The 20,534-nt window shown below is 43.7% G+C and overlaps 1 protein-coding gene across 2 annotated transcripts in view; it reads right to left on the bottom strand.

Moving 5' to 3' along the window:
* Window positions 1-20,534, bottom strand: part of LOC138510879 (vomeronasal type-2 receptor 26-like) — a 176,128-nt gene that overhangs the window by 105,174 nt on the left and 50,420 nt on the right. Inside the window, exon 2 of one of the 2 annotated variants that reach the window (XM_069626534.1) lies at window positions 18,397-18,455. The exons of the other annotated variant lie outside the window; for it this stretch is intronic. The gene's annotated coding sequence lies outside the window, so the exon portion shown is untranslated. The remainder of the gene's footprint in view (window positions 1-18,396; window positions 18,456-20,534) is intronic. 2 annotated transcript variants of the gene reach the window in all.

Genomic DNA, 20,534 nt, shown 5'->3' with positions numbered 1-20,534 from the left:
AAAGCAGCAGACAGGGTAGGTCTGATAAGGGCAGGAAGAAAAAGGGGGGGCTGTATGGGTACAGATACAGACTCCAGTGCAAGGGGTGGCCCGGAGGCAGTGCGGGAGGGTGGCAGGATGAGCAGCTACCTGGGCCCAAAAGACAGAGGGTGGCCAGGTGCACGGTGCCAGAGGGAAGAGATGGGGAGAGAGGGAGTGAAGGCAGAAGAAAAGAGGAAGGTCTTGAGGTGCTTCCGGAACCGGAGATGGTTCTCCTCAAGTTTTAGAGTGGCAGGGAGGCTGTTCCAGAGGGAGGCCCCTGCCGAAGACAGAGATCTACTCCCAGCTCGTTTCTTAGAAAAACAACTGACCCTGAGTGAGTTGGAGGTAGAGGAGTGAAGAGCTTGAGAGGGGAGGTATTTGCGAAGGGATAGCTGAAGGTATTTTGGACCCAGGCCCCAGAAAGCCTTGTGGACAATGCAGAGGGTTTTGAATTTAATCCTTACATCCACTGGGAGCCAGTGGAGAGATTTCAGAGCTGGAGAGATACGATCCCAGGGCTTGAGGCCAAGGACAAGTCTCACAGTCCTGTTCTGGATTAGTTGCATAGGGCAAAGAGTAGAGGCAGGTAGATTTAGTAAGAGGCTGTTACAATAGTCCAAGATAGAGAGAACCAGAGCTTGAGATACCATGAGCTTCTGGGGGAAAGAGAGGAAAGGCAGAGTACCTCTGAGGAGGTTCAGTCGGAAATTTGACTTTTTATAGACCTCAGATATGTGGGCGGAGAAGGAAAGGGTGGCGTCAAAGATGACCCAGAGGTTCTTAGCCTCGCAGGTGGGGGTAGGAGGAAGGCCAAGGGAGGCCGGCCGGAGAGTGTGGGGAAAGGATGGTGATGGTGTGCCGATAAGGAGGATCTCCGTCTTGCTGGCATTCAGACAAAGATCATTGGCGGCACACCAATCTTGAATGGCAGTTAGGCAATCAGAGATGAGAGAGGGAGAGGAGGTGGCAGAGGGCAGCTTGAAAATGAGTTGAGTGTTGTCAGCGTATAACTGGACATTTGAGCAGAAAATGGCAATGTAGTGGGCAAGAGTTGCCAGGTATTGGTTGAAAAGCCAGGGCGAGAGGTTAGACCCCTGGGGAACACCACAGGTAGAGAGGAAGATAGATGAAAGGAAGGACCCAAGTTGGACCTGGGAGGGTCGATCTGAGAGGAAAGGGGTCAGCCAGGCCAGAGCCTGATCAGTGATACCCAGATTTTCACGGAGACGGTTGAGCAGGATGGTATGGTTGACCGTGTCGAAGGCAGAAGAGAGATCGAGGAGGATGAGGATAGATGGAATGTTAGAGTCAAGGTTGGTGAGCAGATCTTCACGGATGTTTAGGAGAGCAGTTTACGTGCTTCTGGCAGCTCTGAAGCCAGACTGGTGGTCATGGAGACAGCCAACAGAATTGGAATGAAGGTTAAGCTGAGAGATGGACAACTTTTCCAGGAGTTTGCCAAGAAAGGGAGTAATGGAAATTGGGCGATAGTTAGCTGGACAAGAAGGATCAGCTGTGGGTTTCTTGAGAAGAGGATGCACAAAGGAGTGCGTCAGAGGGGAGGGGAAGGATCCAGAGGCAAAGGAGTGGTTGTAAAAATCAGCAAGGGCCGGAGTGAGGGTGTCAATGTGGTCCTTGATGGTTTTAGAGGAACAGGGATGAACTTGTTTTGAAGAGGCTTTTATAGATCGGACTTGTCTAGCAACCTCGTCAGGGGTGAAAAGAGGAAAGGACGAGAAGGATGGTGGAGGGTGGCTAAAGGAGGGTCAGCAAGCACAGATGGAGAGGGAAGAGGAGGAGTGTGGGTGGAGAGGGTGGACAGGATGTCCTGGGTTTTTGAAATGAAGTGAGAGGCAAGGGCATTGCAAAGAGCCTGGGAGTCAACAGGAGGGGTAGAGACTGCAGCAGGGTTGGCCAGCTCCTTGCTTCGGCCGAGTTGTTAGATGCCGCAGAGACACAAGCTTGAATGTGGACTCTCTTCTTGGTGAGGACAGAGAGTCGGTATTGCCTTTGTAGCAGGCAACAGGCCAGTTTGTCAGAGGATGAACAGGAAGTCCTCCATTTCCTCTCAGCTGCCCTACACTTATGTTTAAGTGTAGCTAGGTCAGAGTCATACCAGGAATTGCACTTGGCTTTGGACTTCAAACGGATCCTCATAACAGGGGCAAGAGCATCAAGCGTATCAGAAATTGAAGAGTAGAGCAGAGACAGGGCTGTAGCAGGATGAGAGACAGCCAAAGGTGGGGTAGAAAGTGGCGGCAAAAGCCTCAACTGACACACACTTCATGGGCCGGATGTCTGAGAAGGTAGGTGGCAGTGTTGGGGTAGGCTTGGCTTGGGGGGAAGAGAGGGAGAGATGAGATGAGAGGAGGGAGTGATCGCTCCAGGAGAGAGGAGTGGTCAGAGGGATGGAGAGGGGGAGGTCAGAGGAGATCAAGACATCGAGTGTGTGCCCTGCAGAGTGAGTCGGGCCAGAGTGGACGATAGACAGGGAGAGGGAGTCGCAGAGGTCACGGAAGAGTACAGAGGAGGCGCAAGGAGAGTCTAAATTTATATTTAGGTCACCGAGGAGGAGGAGTTGAGTGGTAGAGGCCAGGAGAGGTCTGCCCACTCAGATAGAAATTAGGTGATTTGACCAGAAGGCCGGTAGATGGTAGTCACAGTAAGAGAATGGGTAGGCGAGAGACAAAGCCTACAGACAAGGCATTCAAAAGAGAAGTAGGTCTGAGTGGGAATGATAGAGGCAGGAATCCACTCAGGAAAGATCAGGGCTACCCCCCACCAGACCGGGAGGATCTAGCTGCTGAGAGGATCTTGTAGCCATCAGGGAGGAGAGTGTCAAAGCTCTTGACTGAGCTGGCCGTGAACCACGTCTCAGTAAGACCAAGGACATGAAGGTCTAGTTCTTCAAGGAGGTGGCAGATGTCAGAGGAGTGTCTGACGGCAGAGCGAGAATTGAGAGTGGCAATATGAAGAAGGTTGCCAGCCTTAAAGACCTTCCGGGGAGGGGTACAGATCAGAGGTACGCCCTGCGGAGGAGAAAGAGCCCTCGGAGGGGCAGAGGAGGAGGGGGAGGAGGAGAGCGGGGGCAAGGTAGCCAAGGGGGGAGAGGAGGGGTCATCTGGAGATGAAAGGAAATTGATGAGGCGAGGGAAGCGCCTATCAAAGAGGAGGAGATTGGCCTGAGCGCCTAGGACCATGACAGTGCCATTTAGGTAGACATTAATGATGACTTTAGATGAGTCGAAGGAAGACATGAGAACTTCCCAGCGAGTGCCAGCATTAATGGGAGAGGAGGAGATAGGGCAGAGCACAGAGACCATATGAGGAGTCCATAGATATGGCGAAGGAACGACAAAGAGGATGTCGGTAAGGGTCTGTCTGGCGGAAGCATTGGAGTAGGTGTCGGCGATAGGAAGACCAGGATTAGAGGCCAAGATATCCTTTTTGAACTTCTTCCTACCAGACTTATTGAGAACGGAAGGATAGTCAATGGAGAAGCAGTTGGAGAAGATGGAAGAAACAAAGTGCCATTGGGGTGGAATTAAGGAGAGGATGGAGATGCTGGGGGGGCTAAGGCAGGTAGGTGTGAGACAAAAGCGAGTGGTGAGGTCACTGGGCTGGCAAGTTACAGAGAAGAAACAGTATACAAGCAAAATACAGAGAATTTTGCAATGGAAAGCAAGATTTGACTATTTAGCACAAAGCAAAAACAGCAAGATTTGACTTTTTAGCACAAAGCAAAAACAGCAAGATTTGACTTTTTCAATCTTGGAATCGGATGTTAGCAAAGGGTTTTAGGAAGCACTGCGCAGCAGCATGACAACATGGGAGCAGCAAGCAGAAAGAACAGTGATAGTCAAAGGCAGTAGAAGTGAGTCCATAAGGAGGGAACTAACCCATAGTTCTGGAGGTGGCAAAGTCAAGGCAGTCCGGATTTCTTAGAGAAGTGAATTGGCAGCATCATTGTGCTTAAGGTGCAGGGAGGACCCCAATTAGTGTTGAGGAAGCGGACAGGGAGCATACAGGGGCCTTGGAAGTGGGCCTTTGCTGAGAGGGCCGGCTGAAGCCTTCTGGTCCCTGATTGAATGGAAGAAAACACTCAGCAACCAATGAGAGTGCAGCACAGGGAGAGGTGATTCAGCACAGCCTGCCTACACAACAAAGAAAACCACGGCAGCCATCTTGGAAGGGCCAAAAACAGTCAAATAAGCAGCAATAGTAGGAAAAAACTAGTGCTTTCAAAATAGCAACGCAGCTCCAGGTATTAAAAAGCTCAAAAAATGGATGCACGATGAAAATGCCAAATAAAACAGTCCTTTACAACAAAATTATGCACATTTCCTCTATTTTTCTTTTTCTTCTTTTTTTTCAAAATTTCGATTTTTCAGGTTCAATAATTCCCCATTGGTGCAGTAATGCACAGAAAGTGCACCTACCTAATGGAATGTTCAGAAGCCAGGCGCAAACTCCACATGTCCAGGAGAACAACAGATGGCCAGGAGGGTGGAAACAGGACCTAACTCCCAGTGAGAAGCAGATGAAAGAAACCAGTTCCAGCCAGTGGGCCTTGCTGAGAGGGCCGGCTGAATCCTGACAGTCCCTGATTAGATGGAAGAAAATACTCAGCAACCAATGGGAGTGCGGCACAGGGAGAGGTGATTCAGCACAGCCTGCCTACAACAAAGAAAACCATGGCGGCCATCTTGGAAGGGCCAAAAACAGTCAAATAAGCAGCAATAGAAGGAAAGAACTAGTGCTTTCAAAATAGCAACACAGCTCCAGGTATTAAAAAGCTCAAAAAATGGCTGCACGATGAAAATGCCAAATAAAACAGTCCTTTCCAACAATATTATGCATATTTCCTCTTTTTTTCTTTTTCTTCTTTTTTTTAAAATTTCGATTTTTCAGGTTCAATAATTCCCCAGGTGGTGCAGTAATGCACAGAAAGTGCACCTACCTAATGGAAGGGTCAGTAGCAGGCACAAACTCCACGTGTGCAGGAGAACAACAGATGGCCAGGAGGGTGGAAACAGGACCTCACTCCCAGTGAGAAGCAGATGAAAGAGCAGATGAATTGCCACAACAGGTGCTGAAACCACTGAGCTACCTTACCTCTGTAACACAACCCTGCAGTCTTCAAACCCCAACACATAACCTGCAGGCACCAACCCTGTTAAGGCCTTTCACACACATCACCACAGCAAGTGCTTAACCCATTGAGCTATCTTATCACTTTCTTGTGCCTCACAGCTGTGAAAATGTGCTGCTGGCTTACAGCAGTCCACAACACTGCGTCTGCATGGGGTGGGTGCCTGTCATGCTGGTGTCATACTGTGCCCCGGAAGTTAAACCAGCACCATCGGGACATGCTGGAGAACACAGTTTATGTGACACAAGAGCCATGTTGCAGTGCACCGACACCTCGTGTGGCACACGTTAGCAGAGAGACGTGGCACACTACACATCAGCATGCAGGATTCATGTGAACAAGAAGCACATCACAACTGGACACAAGAAGCGTGCGTAGAACCCCTAATTCCCTGGCCATGAGTAGGCAAAGTCCAAGGCTCACTCACCATAACAGAAAGTGCTCCCACCTTCTCCCCACCGGTGTCTGGGTTGATCTGAGGCAAACCTGCCACCAGGCATAGAGCCTCACATAGCTTAGTTAGAAAAAATGGATCCATTGTATCACCCTATCCCGGCTCTCGTAGTACTGTTCGCACAGGCATTTGCCAGACTATATGGGTGGGTACTGTAAAGAAGTATTTCTCATGTTGGGATCTTTTGGGGTAGGAGGCCTTGCTTTCTGTGTCACGGGATGGTACTGCTCCCTTCTCATGAACTTCCAGGGCACATTCTTCCCTTTGTGCGAACGCCTGTAATTCTTTGGAACAACAGAAGGATTCATGGGCTCTGTGCTACCTGGCCAGGGTGGGGGTGTTGTTCACGCTCATGCGAGAGACCTAATATTCAAGCACCTAATATTATTTGCTGCGCTTGGGCCTACATTGTAGGATGTCTGCCGTTTGTCCAAGATGGCGTTTGCATTTATCTTTCTTCTATAACTCCTAATACATGCATTACAAAGATCGTTCATCCCCTTTGTGTGAACACTCCTCCCCACGCTCCCCAAATGTGTCCTCTAACAGCCTATTCAGTATCACGTAGGGGATGGGAAGACCCTGTCTCCTCCCCAACATCCGCCCCTTTTGTAACTTCTACAGTAATACATACCCAAATAGGTTTCCCCATGGCCTGTGAGTTTTTCTATATTCTTCAGTATTACTTCTTGATTTCTCTTCATCTAGTATTTTAGCTTCTACGTACGGCAGTGAATCTTTAATTGTGACCCATGCTCTACGTACATTTCCCAAGCTTTCCCCACCATGGGTGTATTTCTCTTGTGTACACGCCATGTAAAGGCAACCCCAATCCCCATCTAGGTCACGTGGTCTGCTTGGGTTGTCTGTCTGGGTACCACTCTCTGTGATACCCCAAGGTGCCCTGGGTGTTATCCCAACCAAGACCATCATCACAAGACTTGTCTCCTCCCTCCTCCCACTCCCCTTACTTGTTTTTTCCCTCCCCCACTCCAGCACTTTCTGAAATGTCATCAGTCCTAGTACGATAGTTGCTTGGTTTGTTTCTCCCCTTCCTTTCTGCACCCCTCTCCCTCACCTTTTGTTTTTCTCAGGCTCTACCAGAAATGTTGTCAGGCCTTGTACGCTAGTCACCTGTCTATCTCCATTTCCTTCCCACTCTCCCCATTCCTTCCTTATCAATGTTGTAGCTCTTGCACTATCTGAAATGTCCTCAGGCTCAGGAGTACGATAGTTAATTTCACATCCTGAATGTTCATTGCCTGTAAGAATGTCATTGTATTTACCTTTGTTCCCTCCCTTTCCTTGAAGTGCTTTGAAACACATTGGGCCTCATTACGACCCTCTTGGTACAGTGAAAGTGGTGCTGGTAAGGCACCAGCACCGTTCACACCATACCGCCTAATTACGGGTTTTGCTCGCGGGTGCCTGACAGCCTGCCAGTTCTGACCTGGCGGGCTGAGCGGCACCCACGAGCAAAACCTGCGGATGCACCAGCACTGTTATTAACGGAGCCGGTGCATTCATGCTTGTGGTACCGGTGCATCCATGTTTTACAGGCACGGCTAACGTCAAACTCGTAATGAGGCCCATTGTGTATAAGCGCTATATAAATAAACTATCATACAACCCAGTAACCAATATAAACTCAAACTCTGCATACTTATCTCACTCAAAAAACTCACACAACCATCTCTCGCACAACAAGCCGCAAGCACTTCACAACACTGCAACAACACATAAGCTGGAGCAACAGCACACGCAGACTGACACCGATCCAATACCTGCACCAAAGCTCAGCTCCCGGTGTATACTGAGTTGAAGCTGCCAACAGAACACCACTCCTCTCACCATCCTACTCCCTCTTCACCTTACTAACCCATCCCACCTTATCGTTTACAGATCCGCCAGAGCGCCTGGGGACCAATTCCGTTGGTGACGGTGCGCGGTAAAAATACCTTTAACATTTAACATTTAACATATCATTGCGCTGTTTGGCACTGCTTTGGCACAACATCAAATTCCATCTGGCACATACAGAAAATGACCAAAATAAAAATGATGACAGGCACTAACATCTTCACTATCGCCCTCAGCCAGAATGGAGTACAAGAAAATGCCACGTTGCACCAGTCGTCATCCTATATGACAGCTTCTATCTTCATGCATACCTCCAAGTTGTGCACAGCCTTGATGATGTGTGACAGTGAGCCATTCTCAGCATCTTCCGGAGGTACAAATGTGCTGCAAGAATCGCATATCTTTTTGCACACCCATCCTTCCAATTGCAGTAATTATGTCCATGAGGTACCTATTCTGCATTGTCATTAGTCTTAGGGTCCGGAGTTCCACTTTTATGATCTTGAACTCTTGTTTAGTGTCGTTTGCCAGCTGTATTAGTTTGCAGCTGACAATTTGCAGCCATTTGCCATTGGCCTCTGCTTGTACCCAGGGCAGTTTCAATGAGGCTAAAATTGTTTCTGCTTTGCTAAAGAGCCGGTATTCATCTAGTATTTTGCTCTGCCTGGTTGCTGAATCTTGGGACAGGTAATTCGACCTATTCTCTCTTTTTAGATCTTCACGCTTTTTGTGGGAGGATGCGGAACTGGAGTGCTGGCAAGTTTTTTCTTGTTTCTTCTTCAGGTGTTGGCAGGGGGGTAGCGGAAAAGGTTTGTTGCCCTACCCCCCAGAGGTGTGCTTCTGGGATTACCAGTAGTGCTGAGTGCAGTTAGGCCAGCAAACAATAGTCCCTTCATGATGGTGGGAGGTGCAAATTTGATTGTCGGCCACACATTCAGTAGTAATCAATCACTGCAGCCGTGCCTTTCTGGATATCAGAAAAGAGTAGAGTTGGGTTGCAGTGTTCATTAGACCCTACAGGTATTGTTCCAGCACTGTTAAAGCAAAGGTCATATTTTTCTTCTCTGTGCACCTTTACTGGTTTTCTATTGCTTCAATCCATGTTAGTTTAGTGACATGTTCAGTTCAGAATTGTGTGCATACCACTTCCACCCTTGCCAGGACTCCTTATTCGTATCCCACAAGGTCCTCTGCCATGCAGCTCACTGTTGCTTCTTGCCATTTATTATTCAAGTCTTTATGTCCTTCTATTACCAAATAAGGTCTCTTTAGGCATTGTTTTCTTTTTGGATTGTTGTTTTTCAGACTATCAAGCACATACCACTTTGAGTCTTACATTGTGTGCCTGGAACATGCCTCTGAGCCTACACTGCGCAATGTGTACTAGGCATTGTGCATCTATAATTGGTACTTCCTATGGTACTAGGAACGTCAGTGCTCCTAACACATTGTCAAGCTCAGTAGGTCTCACCTGTGTCTCACCGTTGCTGTCATTGGTGGTTCCATCGGAATCAGACAGGGCAGTTGTGAGTTCCTCTGGAGATCCCTACTTCTTGAAGAGATAGGGTGTATTCCGGGTGCTCGCCACTTTTGTTGGACCATGAAACAGTACCAACATGAAGGGCGTACTCCCTGTGCAACCCTGAAAAGGGAAAAAGCCAATAGGCACAAAAAAATCCAGTTTGGTGTTTTGAAGTGGAATAAGGTTCAGTCCAGAATCCAGTTAAGAGTATGAGAAAGTAGCCCCTGGAAAAGGGATGAATCAGTTCAGTAATCCAAACAATATGTCTGAAGAAGTTGGCACTGGATGTGGGATGATCTTATTCTGGAATCCAGTGTATGATTCCGAAGCCTTAGGCACCGGTTGATGGGCTGCAGACAGGAGCCAATGCAGCATGTAGTGGAACACAAACTGAAAAGGAGTTTCAGATTGGAAGAAAAGCACCTTAGGAAGTGTTCCCAAAAAGATATTTTAAGAGAGAGGAAAGAACCATGGCAGTATGCACTATTGCAATAAAGGGAACAGAAAACAAGAAATCAAGCAAGCCAGGAGCGCAAGAAGGAAAGCTGCGCACCAGTAGAGCAAGGAGGAATCGTCCAAAATCAGCTCCAGCCGGTACGTGAACCAGCACTGAAAATGAAAGTAAGCCAAAGAGACAACGATCCAAGGTAATAAGCAGAAGCACCCCGATCCCGCACAGAAGGGAAAAACAGCAACGGAATCGGGGGCAGTCCAAGGGAGGACAAAAAGAGAAAACCCCCGAAAGGAGAGAGAATGAAAAGGGATAGCACAGAAGAAATAGAGGAACAGAAAAGGAGAGAGAGCCGGTAGAAAGGGGGGGAGCGAGACGAGGCTCACGACTGGCGGGAAACAATGACTGAAGAAAAATATAAAAACACAGTAAGGCAGCAGGATCGTGAAAGTATCACAAGGAGGCACAAAAAGCAGGGATGTTTCACGAAAGGCAAAACAGAGCGAGCAGGAATGGAGTGAGGATTCACCTAAAGTTGCAACACACTGAGGGGCGGGGCCAGAGGGCCTAAATAGAATATCATGTGGACCAGCACCCAGAAAGCTGATGGCACGTTAATGATGGATCTTCCACCTTGTCCAGTGCTTCCATGATCTGGTCCTCATGACACGCATGCAGTATTAATGAACACAAGTGGCAGCTACCATTAACTCTTTCTTCCCACCACACTCATATCAGTATACAAACTGTTAGACAGTGTAGGGTGATGTACATACTGTATAGCATCTAAACCAAGTCCATCATAGGTATCATATTTTTGCCTTCAAGCTTGTCTCTTAGTACATGTGGCTACTCCTTTATCTCCATTTATTGCTGCAGTTGAATTATTTACATCAGTGTGGTTGATACATTTGGAAGCAGTGGTGGCCTAGCAATGTATTCTAATATTCCAGCTGGAGGACGTGGGGTGTTATCATGTGTCAGTGTCATGATGTCGCTTCGAGGTGGGGTAAAATTACATCACTTCCTGTTATATCATCAGAGGTCAAGGGTTGTGTGATGTCACTTCTGCTACCGTAGGCATTTTGGTGAAATGACGTCCCTGAGGGGCCGGTTGATAAAAAGACTGTTGCAGTAGTCGCCTAGTCAGGACCACGGCTCTAGAGATGTTGAGCTTGTGGGAGAAGGTGAGGAAAGGTAGAATGCCTTTTAGGAGGTAAAGCTGAAAGTGGGCCTTCTTGACAGGGTCAAACAATGAAGGAGTGAAGGTGAGAGAGGAGTCAAAGATGACCCCAATGTTTTTGGCCTCACTAAATGATGACGGTAGAGGGACCAAGGAAAGTGGTCAGAGTGTAGGAGGGGAAAAGTGCACAGGTGTCCCAATTAGAATGATCTCCATTTTACTGTCATTGACACAGAGCTTGTTAGCCTCATACAATCCCTGGATGGCGGTTACACCATCAGGGATGAATAACAGAGAGGAGAAAGTAGTAGAGGGAAGTTTCAAGGTAATCTGTGTGTCATCAGCACAACATTTGAATTGAGGAGAGAAGAAGGAGATCAGGTGAGCCAGAGTGACGAGATACATATTGAAGAGCCAGTGATAGGATACAACCCTAGAGGATGCTGTAGGTAGACACTGAGGTGGTGGAGGAGAAACGGCCCAGTTGCCGCTGGATAGGGTGGTTAGTGAGGTAAACAAGTCAGCTGGTCAAGTGCCCAGTCCATGATGTCGAAGGTATTATGTAGCCATTTAATGAGGAAACAATGGTTGACTGTGTCAAAGGTGGCGCCAAAATCGGGCAACGCTATCTTAAAGTGGCTACAATCATGAATACCATATACACTTCAATTATATCATTCCACAATATTACACATGGTGTGGCCACTGGCTACAACCCCTACAATAGAATATAACTATATAATAAGTATGTACAATGCACCTTCACAATAAAAAAAAACTTGCCCTAAACCTCCTACCATCCAAATGTTGTCTGCGGAAACCAAAATTGTTTGCAGATTCAGCAATATCTGCTCACCCTTTTTTCACCTATAAAAGCAGATCCATATTCTCTAATTTCCACTCCCCACCATTTCCACTCCATCTTTCGGCCACCAAATAATCGCAAATGTTTTTTCCAACCGGTTTGTTCACAGCATTGTCTGGACTACTGGGTCACCTGAATGCCTTTTCCCCTATCAAAACGGCTCTATATCATCTTTATACCACACCCCATCTTTATGAGGCCCGCTTTTGGTCATGAAATAACCACAAATGTGTTTTCCAAACTGTTCAAAGTGTTGTCCCGGGACTACTGCTGTGTCAGCGGACTCAACAGCACCAGCACACCCTTTTATCATCCATCAAAACAGCTCCATATCATCTTTATTTCACTCCGCAAACTTTTCAGGAGTTCTTTCGGCCACCAAATAACCCCAAATGTGTTTTCCAGTCGTTTTCCCCACTGCACTATCTGCGGACACAGGAAATCTTGAAGATTTAATTTATAAGGATGTTTTTGGTTTCCAGTACTTGTTCCAAGCACATTAGGAATTCTTGTGTATATTGCTGTGTTTATTTGGTACATTTTATCATTTCCTGCACAGTAGTCCAATTATTGCTTTATAACGATGAAGGACGAGCATTTGCAAACACAACTGGTCCGAGCCGTTTAAGTTAATGTCATCAACAATTGGTGGCTATTGGAAGAGAAGATTGATTGTTACATTTGCATACTCCAGTTGTGTTGCTGAATTTAAATGGACCAGAACGTTGTGTCTCTGCATCCTTTGATGGGCCTGCAGTTCTATTTTCAGATGAGATAGGTGTCTCTTTGTCTTCTGATAATCGTGTAGTTGAGTTTGCACCATGTATTATTTGATGAAGAAGCAGTTGGTCATTGTGTCTTTAGCGGTATTGTTGGGAGATCTGTCATAGGTTTTGTTTGCATTTTTTTTTTTTTTACTTTATTGGGTTTACAGTGCACATAGCCTCTTGTTTTCTAGGATGCAAGGAATGTCAGCATTGACTTTATTTGTAACAAAGTTAACTAGGAATAGACCACTGAATGTACGCAGACATGAACGTGCTATATAACTAATACATTCTTTAAAGACTGTGCTGCCAATGTCAATCATTGCATGATCCAGGGTTAGAGCTTGCCATTTGTGAATAGTGACTGCATATGCAATAGAAGGAGAGAATTGTTCTCTGCATAATAGCATGTCTTTGAAAAGAAGGAAATGTGCTATTGTGCAGCTATTTCTAACTTCTGCAAGTTTGTCAAAGTGGTTGATGACAAACTGAATGTTGTTGTCATGTGGATATGCGTGGAAGCCAACAAAAGTACCAATTGCTCCATTCAGTAAACCTTGTTCTACATCATGGTTACGTTTTAGAATTACTCTGCAGTTTAGACACAGAGTTAATACTTTTTCTAATCCAGCTGTGTTGGAGATACATTTTTATATTTAGTCATGTGTTTGCTTGTTGATACATAGTCAGTGTCATGCCATGCACTTCTAGTTTGTCTGTGAAGCTGATATGCATTATGGGTTGCATTTCTTTTTTAACATTGGCTCGTTGAATTGACTACAGCTTGCAAGCGTTGGCATTAAGGACATGGATTTAATATTTTGTTGAGTTAATTGTTGCATGACATCAGGATCAGATGTGTTTTGCCCATATAGTTCATGGATTAGTCAACTGTTTTTATCTTTAGTAAGCAGACCAGTTCTAATGCTTTTTAAACCCTTAGCATAGGTGAGGGCTGCAGACAGACGGATGTTTTGATTTCTCTGTAGCGAAAATGTTGCCAGAGATTTACAATTCCAATTCTGCCGAGTGTGTTACAGCATTGTTTGTATCCTAATGTTTTGAAAATAGATTGAACTTTTACTGGTTTGAACTGTAGGCGGTCTCCAAAACCAATAATGTGTTTTCCTCCAAACAGTTCTTCATAGTCGATTTTTTGGACTTCTTGCATTCTGAGGTAAATTAAAGCCAACATGAGGTTGGCAACCATGCTTGCTTCATCAGGAGCACTTTCTATTGTTTCAGAATTCTGCATATTTCAGTAGCAGCTTCTACTGATAATATATAGTATTCTCATTTGTTATGGTGTTCTATCTGGGAGTAGCAGTAGTTGGTGTAACGTTATGCCTCCTATGTTGTAGGCAGCTAAACTTGTGGGGGCTGTTACAACAGCCATAAGGTTGTTGTTTATAGAGTTTTCTAGAAATGTGCTGATTATTCTAATTAAGAATGTTTTACCAGAACCAGCTTCACCACTTACATACAGGAACAGAGGGTTATAATTTTTACAGCTGCAAGTTTTAGTTTCATGTTTAAAACCATGCTCAATTTGTTCAGTGACTTCCAGATAAAGGGTGAGTTGTTCATCATTTAACTCTGACTTTAGCACTGACAAGTCTTCCCCAGAGTCTTTAGATTGATAAATGGTATTTTCGACCTCAGTCATGGCTATTTCTGCTTCATTTAGAATGAGTGGTTCCCCAAGTGGTTCTTGGCTTTCCATAAGGCCTTCAGGAGTCAATTATCTAGTTGGGCTTCAATTTCTTCCTCTTGTTGGTGTTCATTGTTCAACATTTCTTTATATTTTTTTACATTGATATTTGTTATACTGCTTTCAGTTGCTTTGGATTCAGCTTCAAATGAGTCTTAGCTACCTATTAATTCTTCTTCTTTTCTCCAAGGTTTAAAATGTTGCAGTAGGGCCATGCAATGCAGTTCTCTATGTTTCAGAGATTAAAATGATAACTTTATATGATTGAGTAGGCTGTGTTTGGTAAGTTTAACTATGCTTCCTTCACAAGATGAGACTGAATATTTGCCAGTGATATGAGATGATATGATATGATATTTTACTTGTATCGTGTTCGTACACATGTTTTTCCGAGTGCAACTAGACAAGGGAGGGGAACAGGGGGAACACAGCACAACATAAACACAATCTTGTTAGGCTCAGTGACATTGAGAACGCGCAAGTGCATGAGAAAAGGGAAAAGTGAATGGGAGGGGGAGAGTGGAAAGTGCAGAACAGAGGAGTGCAGATACATAATAATAAATAAAAATGAATAGAAAATGGAGGCATTAAAAAGTGGTAGTGCTGCCAGCAAGTGGCAAGTGCTGTGTTTAAGGCAGCAGACTGGGTAAGTCTGATAAGTGCAGAAAAAGAAGAAAAATGGGGGGGCTGTATGGGTACAGATATAGTCCCCAGTGCAAGGGGTGGCCAGGTGGCAGTGCAGGAAGTTGGATGAGCAGGTACCTAGGCCCAGGGGACAGAGGGTGGCCAGATACACTTTGCAAAGAGAGAGCAGATCAGCAGGGGAGAAGGGGAGTGAAGGCAGAAGCAAAGAGGAAGGTCTTGAGGTGCTTCCAGAACCAGAGATGGTTCTCCTCAGGTTTTAGAGTGGCTGGGAGGCTGTTCCAGAGGGAGACCCCAGCCAAAGATAGAGATCTACCCCCACCTCATTTCTTTGAAAAATGATTGACCTGGAGGGAGTTAGAGGTAGAGGAGCGAAGAGCTCGAGAGGGGAGGTATTTGAGGAGGGATATCTGACGGTATTTTTGTCCCAGGCCCCAGAAAGCCTTGTGGACAATGCAGAGGGTTTTGAATGTTATCCTTGCATCCACTGGGAGCCAATGGAGAGATTTCAGAGCTGGAGAGATGGTCTCATTTGGTGTGATATTGTCTTTTTTGGGAGGGGTAAATTTGGGCTATGTCATACAGGCACATATTTTCCAAAGCAGTTCTTCTGTTTGGGTACTATGTCTCAATTACATTGTTGTTCAAATGTCGTGGCTGTTGGGATCATGATGTTCTTGGATGCTTTGTGTCTTTTAATTTTGTATGTGTTTTTAGGGAATATGACTTTTACACTATGTCTAACAGAAGACATCAAGCTATTTACTTGTCCTCTTTTGCAAACTGGTCTAGCGAAGCCAAAAATACATTTGCTATAGTATTTACCTTTGTTTTTGCATCTGCATCGGCAGTATTTGCCAAACGTATGCTTTTGCAAGGGTAACACTTGTGTATGTAGGTCACTTTGTCTGGTTTCTGAAGGGATGTTGCAGGTAATGTATTTTTGCCATGAACTCTAAAACAGTAGCATCACTGTCATGGCCAAATCTGGGAGCATCTTTTATCCACTAAAGCATGTGGATGTGTGTTGCTCCTCTGGATTGATATTCATTTCCCCAAAACAAGTGTTTCACTTCTCTGAGCGGAGGGGTAGATTTATTGCAGATGAACTGCAGCATGGCAATGCAGCTACAGTGAAAAAGAGGCAAGAGTTCTCCTGGGGACAGATCGCAGAAACATTGCCATGGTGCAGCAGCTAAATTGCATGGTATTAGCACTAGGGCAAACTATTAGAAAACTATTGCACCTTGACAAGTGCAGTTTGGCATGGTATAGGCACCTTGGCAAACATTGCCCTAGAGCAAAAAAGATACATTGTCGCTGCATTATTGCCACAGGGCAGAGTTACCCCTAGTGCTAATACGGAATGGTACCATGCCAAACTGCACTTGTCGTGGTGAAATAGTTGTCTGATATGTCCCAGTGTTTTTAAAAATATGGCAAACATTGCCCTAGTGCTAATACTCTGCAATTTTGCACCAGTGCAAAGCATCTGTAATCTGGCACCTAGTGTTTTCACATATATTTAATCTTCAATTCGGTTTGCAAAGCGCAGGAAGTCTTGCAAGTCATCCAATGCATATTCTGCACAACTTAAAGTAACAAATCATGTGGGTAGTTCTGTGTTCCTTAGCATACAACATACATCAGTGTGACATCTGAACCAGTTTTCTTTTGTACAACACATGTTTGCCAAGAGGTTTGTAATACTTCACTACAAAACTTAATCTTTATCTTTTATCTTTTGAAGCAGTTGGGTAGCGGACATGTTTAAATTATTAGAGCCTGTTTTTAATGTGTGTGCAACTCCATAACATAGTGATGATAGTTCACTTTCGAAAAGGAGGTGGAAAATGTATTCTACATTTTGTCTGAAGCTGGAGTCTTTAGACTACATTTTGAAAGTGTGATATTCTGATGCACTAATTTGTGTGGAGCTTTCATCATAACTTCCTCCTTGTTTAACGTTTTTTAAGTCGACTAGTTGTTGCAAAATAGTTTTGTCTTTTCTTGGTACACCATTAACTAGTACAATCACTGATTGATCTATTGGATGCTGTATTCCAGAGTTTCTACATTTTCTTTAAGATCTAATGGCAAATGTACTACTTTGCCATGGATGCCTTTTAGTAAGTCAGATGGAAGCAATTTTGAAGTTCTTGGTTGATGGCGTTTTATAGCTTGAAATGGGTGTATTGTTTGGATTATGATTCTCTCATACATGTTAAGTTGGTGAAGAGCCTGGAAGTGGTAACAAGTTAGTAGTGATAGCATGTGATGGCATTTGGTTTTTGTCAAGCTATGTGTTGCAGTATGTGCAGACTACTGATGGGTCAGTCATTTTGTATTTAGCCTCTGCTATTCTATAGAAAGCTAATTTGAATCATTGGGATTCCTCATTGTTCTTTATTATGTAGGCCACATCTACTAAAAAAAGTTCTGCAACAATAAACACATACTTGGTCTGGTATTTCAGCAGATGTGTTTTGAAAATTAACTATTTCTATTTGTATGTGTTTGTTACAAGGTTGGTGTTCGTGAGGTTGTAGTTAATGCTCTCTGAAGTTAATGAATTCAACTTCAGTTTTAAAAGTATTTACTTTGGATGTTATCTATTTCTTGAAGGAGTTCTTTGACTGTTCCATGTAGAAGAATGTTATTTAAATGTTGCACTTCTAGAGGAGAACCTTTGCATAGAAATGTCTATGCACAAGATTCCCAATAGCGGAATGGTGTGTTGCTAACATTTTGATGTGGTGGAAGGTGCTTTTGTAAGCTGTTCCTGAAATGCAGGTTAATGAATGTCCTCGAAGTCCAGGTATTTATATTGACATTTATATTGATATTGTACATGTTTAGAAGTAAGTTTTGTAATTTATTGATTAATTTAGTTAGTGGTTTCATTCTGTTAAAGATCAATATAAAGAACTTTCTCTTTTGAAGAAATCAGCTGTCAATTATAGCTTCAAGGATTAGTCTTCTGCAGTAGTTTTTAAGGTTAGATCATGACTTTTTAGCTGTATTTATAAGATTGTGAAGGAATCTACGGTGGAACAAGTTTTGTAAACATTTTTTTTAATGCTTTACTGTGGCTATGTTAACATTGGTAGGAATAGTGTTCGGTTCATTACTAGGTCTGCTTTTGTTTGTGAATCTTTTTATACTTTTAGTTTTTGAAGAGGGCCATACTTTCTTTAGTGGTTGCTGGTTTAGTTTTGTTGAGTGAGGTTACTAGCTGTTTTGTTTTAATGTTTTCTATAAATTGATCTAGAGTTGGATGACTATATGACTTGCTTGTATTCTCATCTGCTCTATTTCTCTTTGTTTTCCAGAGAGTTGCTTTTTAGTAGGCATTCTGTCCTATCGGTTAGAAAGAAAGAAAGTTTGGGTTTCAAGTTGTGCAATGTATGTGCATACATTGTGGATGGGTGTGTGTTGGTGTGATTGTAGAGATGAAGAGTGTGCTGTGTAATTGTGGAGAGGGATGATAGGCATTGTTGAGAAGGCTGTAAGAACAAGAGTGGGTGCAGATGTGATGGGCTTGGGCTAGTGAGTAACTGAGTGGTGGTGTTACTGAATAAGAAAGGACATTATAATGTTTTCAGGTGTGGTTTTAAATAGTGATAGAAATAATGTGAATGTTAAAATGTATTTAGCATGAGTGAAATAATAGTTGTTGATTTGGAAAGAAGAATAATCTAGGCTAATACATAGTGAAAGTACATTGTTAAAATTAGAAAACTATGCATGCTAAATTGATGTACTTACTTTGCAGGATATGAAGATATTCTTTTTTCAGTAGCTGTCTTTGGCAATCTTCCTTTTTCCTGTAAGTGTAAAAGAAAGTTAGTAGCCATATGTGGCAATGGCAAAGTATGTTTAGCAAGCAAGTTTGTTATTTTAGAAGGCAGGAGGAGTTGTTGGGAAAACGAGTTAATACATTTGTGTTATGGGTCATGTACGGAAGTACGTTAACTATGTTTTTAAAACAATTGGAGTATGAGTAGTGCTGTTTGGCACATTAGAAGGAACATTGTAAACATGGGTATGCGAAAAATGTGCATATCTTTCTAGTTTATTTTTGTGCTGCTGATTTTAATTGAAAAAGCTCTGTGTTTGTGGTCTAATGTATTTGTAATATGTTGCAGTGTTTTTAAAGAATATGAAACTGTGTCCTAGAGTTATGCTATGTCAGTTTGTTGTTGCAGCCGTGTTTGGTGTATTATAATAGAGGTTCAGAAAGAAGAATACTTTATATGTAAAGAAAAGTGTTGTATAGAGATACTTTGGTGGTATACACAGATGTGTGAGCTGGTGGAGAATGCTGACCATTTAAACATGTTTTCTTTTTAGGAGCATTTTCATGAAAGTTAAAAAATGCAGATGTGCATTTAAAGCAGCACTGTGAGTAAAAGAAAAAGCAGATGTAAAAGATGTGTAGCACATTTTTAAGTGGCAGTTGGTGTCTGGCGGTTTAACATGTTGCCAGTAAATGCATACTTGCCAACATGATCAATTGCAATATGTAGGTGCTTATGTAGTCTAGTTTTTTCTTTGCATTTTGTGAGTTCTAGTTGTACTTTTTACTTTAGAAAACTTGGGCTACAAGTCCCAGACGCATAGGAGAAACTAGGACTGGATAAGCACTTACAGATTGGAATGGGTTATGTTAGCAAGTATGCATGTGCTTCCAAAATAATTAACTTCCACAAATTAAGTGGCACTTAGAAATATTGCACAAAGATATTGCATCTGCTTTTTCTTTGTTTTACAAAGAAGTTACACACAGTGCTGCTGCAAATGTATATATGCATTTCTTAACTTTCGTGAAAATGCCCCATAAAATGAAATATTTGTAAACACATAGCATTTTCAATTTTTCATTTAATATAAATGTGACACTTTTGAATCTTGCAGTGTAGGCCTGGTTATTTCTTTTTGCATTCCAGGACTTGTAGTCCGAGTTATGTAATGGGAGAAGTGGTATTAAAAGTCACAGAATGCACAGAAAGAAACCAAGACTTGATAAACAGGTATAGTTTGGAATGGGCCATGTTGGCAAATCTGCATGTACTGCCAAGGTTTTAATCTGGCACACGCCAAGTGCCACTAAATCTTTCTTTTGTAAAAAAGTTGCACACTGTGCTGCTATAAATGCACATATGCATTTTTTACATTTAATGAAAAGGCTGCTAAAAAGAAACATTTCTAAACGCACAGCATTGTAAGTAACTGCGAGCAGGTGCTGACTGCTGCAATAAATCACATTTGCGAGAGTGGTTAAAAAGAGAATATGTTTATTGAGAAGCTTATTACAGGGAGCGCAGGAACCATGTATGTATACATTTGTAAAAGAGTTGAAGAAAATACTTAAAAAAAATATAAGCATACCTTCACTATGGGCCTCATTACACGGAAGGCGGTGATCCAGGGTGCTATTAGCACCCTGGACCATGCCGGTAAATTACCGGCACCGCCTTGGCGGAAAGGGGATTTACCGCCCCATTCCAAGGTCGGTGGGGCGGTAAATCCCCCTTCCGCCATTGCCTTTCCCCATTCCCATTTCTGCCCCATAGGGCTCTATGGGAATGGGGAAGGCGCTAATTACGGCACGCTAAATTTTGCGGTGCCGTAATTAGCTCCGAGGTCCCTTAGCGGGTTGGTTTTTAACGCCTGCAAAAAGCAGGCGTTAGAGCACCAACCCGCTAAGGGACCTCGTAGTAAGGCGGTAAGGGTTAACGGTCACTGTTGCCATTAACGGTGACCGTTAACCCTTACCGCCGTCCGTGTAATGAGGCCCTATGTCTTGTTAGATGCAGGTGTTGTTGAATCTGCAAATAGAAATACTGGAGAGTTTTACAGTAGTTGTTGATGCAGGTAGCTGTGACTAACAGGGGACTTGTACT

This window comes from Ambystoma mexicanum, chromosome 6p, assembly GCF_040938575.1.
Source record: "Ambystoma mexicanum isolate Mex_15411 chromosome 6p, UKY_AmexF1_1, whole genome shotgun sequence".
NCBI classification, from domain to species: domain Eukaryota; kingdom Metazoa; phylum Chordata; class Amphibia; order Caudata; family Ambystomatidae; genus Ambystoma; species Ambystoma mexicanum.
The sequence above is the reverse complement of the archived record's forward strand: the minus strand, read 5'-3'. Positions and strand labels throughout refer to the sequence as shown.